This window comes from Marmota marmota, unplaced genomic scaffold, assembly GCF_001458135.2.
Source record: "Marmota marmota marmota unplaced genomic scaffold, marMar, whole genome shotgun sequence".
NCBI lineage: Eukaryota > Metazoa > Chordata > Mammalia > Rodentia > Sciuridae > Marmota > Marmota marmota.
The window spans coordinates 4,760,728-4,767,672 of record NW_025999949.1 but is presented as its reverse complement, the minus strand read 5'-3'; positions in this window follow the sequence as shown (position 1 = coordinate 4,767,672).

Here is a 6,945-nt window from a genome sequence, read left to right as displayed (position 1 = left end):
GGTATCTTCCTGGCCTTGGAGTTTTAATGGCAGTCTCAAAAGGGAGAGGGATAAGAGAACTCAAATTTGTGGAATCGGGATAAGATAGTAAGGGGTCTCCAGGTGAGCCCTTAGAAGGGAGGGAACAGCAGTGGGGAACAGGTGGTATGCTCTGTCTGGGCAGAAGGTCCCAAACAGCTCCGCAGAAGCATCTGTAGCCTAACATACAACAGAGTAATAGTATGACCTCAGGGACCCCCACATTGCATAGCAGCACTAGGGTCTTGGCAGCACAGAGTTGCTTTCCTGGGCCCAGTGGGTCTTAGAAGCCATAAAATATTTCTGTGTACCATGAGATAAGAAGCCCACAGGATAGGAAAGGACCTTACAGACATACCATAGACCAAAGTCCCGAGGAAGTGATGCACACCTCAGTAGATGTCAATGTGGGTAGAGAAGAACAGAGGTCCAAATGCTGTCACACAGCCCACCCGACCCAACATTTGGGCACTTCCTGAGAAGAACATATGGGAACCCTGAGTATATTAAGTTTCTTTCTCTTGGAAGAAGGAAGACTAGAGTAGAACTTGCATCACCAAACTCCAAACAATTTAGTTATGTATACCTGTCTATAGTCTACTGTTGGTATCAACTGCAAAAATAAGCCCTGTCCTCGCCACTTTTCCATTTGAACTCTGAACAAGCCCCGTCCAGTCACAGCTCTGCCATCTTTACAATAGAAAACATACCTTTACTAGAAGGTAAAGTGTTTGGGTAAAGATAGAACACTACATCGCTCTTCTAGAAGTTAAAAAAAAAAAAAAAAATTGAAAACATTCTTACATCATGTAATTTGTTTCTATTTTATGGCAAAAACATTTGTTGGATTTTTATTCCCAGAAAGCTATCTTCATAATCTCTCCACCAAGTCAGTGTTTAGCTTCCTTTTTTTTTTTTTTTTCTAGATTCTTGGAAGACAAAGCATGGCATGTGGTCTTCGTAGAACTCACAACACCATCATCTTAGGTTTAGTCTCTCTGAATTCCATGGCTCTCATAAGATGGTTGAATGGCCCAGTGGCTCAGGAGGCTGAGGCAGGACAATCTTGAGTTCAAAGCTAGCCTCAGCAACAGCAAGGTGCTAAGTGAGACCCTGTCTCTAAATAAAATACAAAATAGGACTGAGGATGGGGCTCAATAGTTGAGTGCCCCTGAGTTCAATCCCCAGTTGTTTAAAAAAAAAAAAAATTGAAATGGAAGCTTAGTTCGTAAATTTTCTAGATAAAATTTAGGCTTCTGCAGGTCCCTGGGTGGAACTTTAGAAGCAGTGGCATTTTCAAAGGCAGGACTTCAGGCAGGGCACTTCATGTTAAGGCTTCAAAATGGGCTTTTTTTTTTTTTTTTTCCTGAGTTGTCACCTGGAATATCCTACTACATTTGCTGGTTGTAGGATCTTCTACCTCTTATCCTCTCCAGGCCATATATCCCTGGTTGAGAGACAAATCCCTGTGGCTCCAGATTATAACCTGGTTTCCTACACCAGGCCCAAGCTATCCATATCCTCAGATTGCTGTCCCATTCTCCAGGAAGCTGACAGCAGTGTCCTGGGTTTAGTAACTGCTCATAACTTCTAAATGTATGACATTATGCAGATTATATTAATGAAATCAGTATATATATTGCTTGGCACGTAGTAGGCATAACATAGGTAATATTTCCTTGTTCCCTGTTCTTAAGCTAATATGACTGGGTTCATGTATCTAGGCAGGAGAATTTTCCCAGAGACTAAAATGGACTCTCTGGAGGCATTTCACTATAGCCAGTAATAATAAAGTATTTGTACTCATGCTTATCAACTGATATCCTATTATTTCTTTATCACATTGTATTTCTGCTGTCTGATTGTTATGAGATCTTTCAGGGTTGGAACTCTAAAATTCTCTATATAATCTTCAGCACCCCCCCCCCAAAAAAAATTCAGTAAGTGTCTGATAAATGAACAAATGAGTTAATAAATTCCGAATTAAGAATTTAGGTCATGGACTTTGCTGGTGTCAAATGTCCCATGAGTATTTTCAACTTATTATATATCTCAAATATGCTTATTAACATATTGTGGAGTTAAGGTCCTTATGATTAAGTGAAGCATATTTATCCCTTACTAAGATGAACACAAGAACTTCTATCACATGGATACATTGGCACCATAAGCTATATATAGAGAGGGGTGGAACATTCAGTGGAGGAAGAGGTCATATTTGGTTAAGAGAATTAAAAGCTTCATGAGGATTAAGGTAACACTAGAACTGATTCTCAGAAGAATAAGGTTCCAGCAGTGATGGAGAGAAGGCTGCATTCCTGAGGACATGTGCCAAAGATATTCAGAGGGCTCTGAGTAGCACCAGAGGCAGGCTATTTGCATCATAAAATAAGTGCAGGCTGGTGAGAGCTATGGAGACAGGGTGGGTTTTGAAAAACAACCACACTAAGCAATGAGAACTACTGAAATTTAGAGCATAGAAATTTCACATTTAATGTTTATTGAGTGCCTCTCCTTTACAGATTAGGCAAAGGAGATTCAGGTTAGATGACGTTGAAGGTCTCACACAGATTGAGGGTGGCAGAGATGAAGTTCCACTGATCTCTTGGCTCCAAGATCCATACTCCAGCCACACCCACACATTCCTTTGGCCAACTTCCTGTTGCAGGGTAGATGGGGCTGCAGGGACAGGGGCTGTGCTTGGACCCCACAGAGAGAAAGGAAATGAGGGCTGTCTTTTAGTCACCCACTGACTCACTGCCACCAATAAAGCAATCCCAAACATAAGGTGAGTTCCCATTTTCCAATGAGAAGATCTGCTCTGAATATAGGACTGACTGAAGTTGACAGAAGAAGCCAGATTTTGATGTAGGCATTTAGGAAGCCAGTCTTATTTGAGTCTAAATCGAACAGCCAGTGCTTGATCAGATTTGCATTTTAGGAAGATAATTTGTCAGCAATGTGGTGCCTGGATTACAGACAGGTGAGACTTCTGCAGAAATTCAGGAGATTTTTGACCACCTGAGTTGAGGGGGAAAGACAGATGTGAGCATTTTGGAAGTGTATGAGACAGGACTCCATAATAGAAGGGAGAGTCATGGATGACCCTAGAGTTTTGAGCAGTTTGATGGGCAGTGGGCCACTGACCAATCAGGTGCATTGATAGAGTTAGGGAATTAGAGCGGTTTCAGGAAGTGGGGAGGGGAAGAGAGGTAAGAAGATGGGAGAGAAAGATATAATGGTAATATACACTGAAGAGTGTGGAGTGTGGCTGAGTTGGGGTGATGCTGAGCTCAGTTTGGGACGCCTTATTCTCTCCTGCCCGTTTCCTACCAATTTGGATTTGAACTTTGTCTTGAGAGTTAATCGTGTATCACTTTCAGAAAGATTGTCTTTCTTGCTCTGATTATTCCAAACAAGAGAACATGGTGACTAGTGCTCTGTGATTTCCTCTTGAAAAGCTCAGTCTTCAAAGTGAACATATTTCATGGACATAGAAAAAAGAACAGAATTAAAACTCTTTGAAGACAAGAATAAAGTCACTCATTATAATCACTTTCATCTCAGCTGCTGTCACCAAAGGAGAACATGGGTGGGTGATTGCTGGTCTAGGTATAGGGTGAACAAATTGCCCGTGGCTGGGACTCTCATGATCTTGGCAATAGAAGTTCCCCATCTGGAATTCCTCATGTATCTAAATGTTAGCTTTAGGTTTTAATCCAAATTCTATTACTTATTTGCTATGTAAATTTGGGACATGGCATTTCTAAGCAGTTTTCTCATCCATAGACAAAATCCCACAGAGCCTTCCTAGGCACATACCCACCCTGCTGAGTTGTTTGTCTGCAAATAACAGGAGAAATCTGCAGCGCCAGGTGTCCCTGACTCAGTTAGGCTAGGTGAGGACCTATAGCAACCCCCTAGCAACCACTAATCAGTATGAGACGGGGGAAAAATACCTGGAATGCCAGATGACCCCCCCCCCAGTAGTTTATGGTGGTTGATAACATGTTGGTAAACTATGTAGTTTAGCACATATACCCCTCGTGGCTTAAACCCCTCGTGGCTTAAACCAATCAGTTGAAAGGAATCCCCCTCTTGTACTAACCAATCACCCCTACCCAACTTGTTCCCGCCAGTGACTGTGCCAATCAATGTTAAGAGTTATAGTTTGATTTTTTTTTTTTTTCCCCCCTGTGGTGTGAAATGATTTGCTGTGTGATATGACGCAGAGAGTATTCCCCCCCCAAACCTATAAAACTTCACTGAACAAAGGACTGGGACTCGCTCCCTAGGACTGCTGCGTCGGAAACGGTTGTGAGTCCAGGTTTGAGCTTGCAATAAAGACTCTTGTGTGATTGCATTGGATTCGGCTCCTGGAGGTCTATTGGGGTCCCACGAATCTGGCATTATACCATCTATTACTCCAAATAGAAATCGGAGACTTTTTAAAAATAAAAGCCTACAGCAAACACGCACACACACACAAATACACAAATCCTACCTCTTTGCCATGTCCCATGAGACCCTTCTGACTGTCTCTATCTTGCTCTCCTATCACTGTGTCCTGTTGTCCCTCTCTCCCTCTGTCCCAGCCGTGCTCAGTCTTTGCACTTGTCCTTCATTCTGCCTTGACTTGTGCTTGGGTCTTTGTGCAGCTGGCTTGTTCTGGTCACTCGGGTCTCAAATGTCCCGTCTGCATAGGTCTGATCTGACTTCCAACCCCACGTTGGGGCAGATATTACCCAGGGGTACAAGAGCTGGCCTGGGGCCATTTGTACTCCTACCCTGAGGACAGATTAGGGGGGTCATGAGCTGCAACAGTGAATCTGTATGGAGTGGACCACTAAAACCCACAGGCAAAGAGGGTAATGGTGGCTATGTCATCTCCATCACAGGAATTAGTCAGAGGTGTTGTAGGGGAGTTTATGAGGATCCTGAAGAAAACCCAGGTAAAACGATTCCAAAGGGGGAAAAAAAATGTAAGCTCTAGAGGACACTGAGATCTGGCGGTAAGCTTTTAACTGTCAAGGAGGAACTCTGGATTCCCTTTCCTGCCATCCTTTGGCAAAATTCGAAAGGGAGGAAGTGAGCAAAGCAGGTGTAGGAGCTGATCACAGTCTTCCCTGGCCAACTGCAGGTCTGGAGAAGGGGGAGGAAAGATCTTGATCTTTGAGCAAAAGTTGACAGCTAATGAATTTCTAGGACTTGCTATTCTAATTGCCGAATTGAGACCATGTTTGCTACTCACAGTGACTGTAAGGTTTTCTGTTATCTAAGAACGTCCAGAAAAGTCCTAGGCCTGCTGGAGATGGAATAAATAACCTTCCCTTTGTAGAATATATCTTAAAGGGACAGTTAGAGTCAAAGCTATATTGTGATCATGTCGCGTGAGCAAAGTATACAAGTAGCCCAGCTTGGAGCTGAGTCTGGATCTATCCAAATCCTGGGCCTATGACCTGAGGCTGGCAAGTGTGATCTAGGCAGCTATAGGAGGGGTGAGGTCACCAGAGTCTAATTCATCCTGTTGTCTTTGTCCAGAGGATTTCTCGTATCTCAAAAAGGAACCTCAGTTTTGCTTAAGTGAATCATCCTATTGCTCTTTAGGGATCTTGAAGCTATTTGAGACAGGTTACTTAAAGGATTTAATTTTCTATGCCTGTTCAAGTATTGTATTTGAGGGCTGGGGATGTGGCTCAAGCGGTAGCACGCTCGCCTGGCATGCGTGCGGCCCGGGTTCGATTCTCAGCACCACATACAAACAAAGATGTTGTGTCCGCCAAATACTAAAAAATAAATGTTGAAATTCTCTCTCTCTACCTCTCTCTCACACTCTTAAAAAAAAAAAAAAAAAAGTATTGTATTTGAATATACATATTCACTTGGGTCTTTTCTGGACCTGCAGGAGGTACTGCCAGCCCTGTCACATGAGTAGGACTGGGTATTCTGCTTTCCTAGAGAACAGCATTACTTCTTTGAAGTCAAGTTCTGGACAATTCAATGGTGCAAGAGAAAAATGTGAAAAGCCCAAATCCAAGTCTCTACAATTCCTCACATGAAATTTCTTTATCCAAACTCTTTTCTCACTTGCTAGTTACCAATTTGGAGAACACTATCCTGCAGTTTTTCTGAATAACATGTCAAGTTAAAATGGACAACATTAAGAGTTTCCAAGTTTGAGGTTGTAGCTTACTGGTAGAGTGCTTGCCTAGCATGTATGAGGCACTAGGCTCAATCCTCAGCACCACATAAAAATAAACAAAATAAAAATTTCCAGAATCCAAAACCAACTAGAGAGTTCTCACTGTTATCCTGAGCTAGTGTTTCCTAAGAAGCCTTAGGAAGGTTTCTTAAAGATGTTTATTTTCCCCATTCCAAGGAACACTTTCTATTGAAAAAGAAGTGCTTATCTTGAAAAATGATACATTTTGTGGAACAGGAGAACAGAGTACTTAAAAATCCAGCCCTCTGTATGTTCACCCTTAAGAGCTGATTATCATTATCATTTTATTTTTTGTGGTCTTGGGGATTGAACTCATGGCTTTGTGCATGTGAGACAAGCACTCTACCAACTGAGCTATATTCCCAGCCCTTGAGAGCTGAATTTTAAATGTTTTGTTCTGGAACTTTCATTGTGGGATCACAGTTTAATAATTAGCAGCCTTCTGTCTACCTTCATATGCAAGGGACTGGGCTAAGCACTTTCCCTACACCCTTACTAAGCCCTCCTGACGCTGTGAGTACTAAGAGTCCCCATTATATACATAGGCAAAAAGCTTAGTGAGGTCAAATGATAGGTACAGGTCACAAAGCCAGTAAGCGATGCTCCTACACACCCAGGGAGTCTGATTGACATTCTCAGAGAATTTTTGAGACACCACTTGTGTCAGTGATTTGCTAAGCCATTGGTTCTCAACCTTGGCTGTA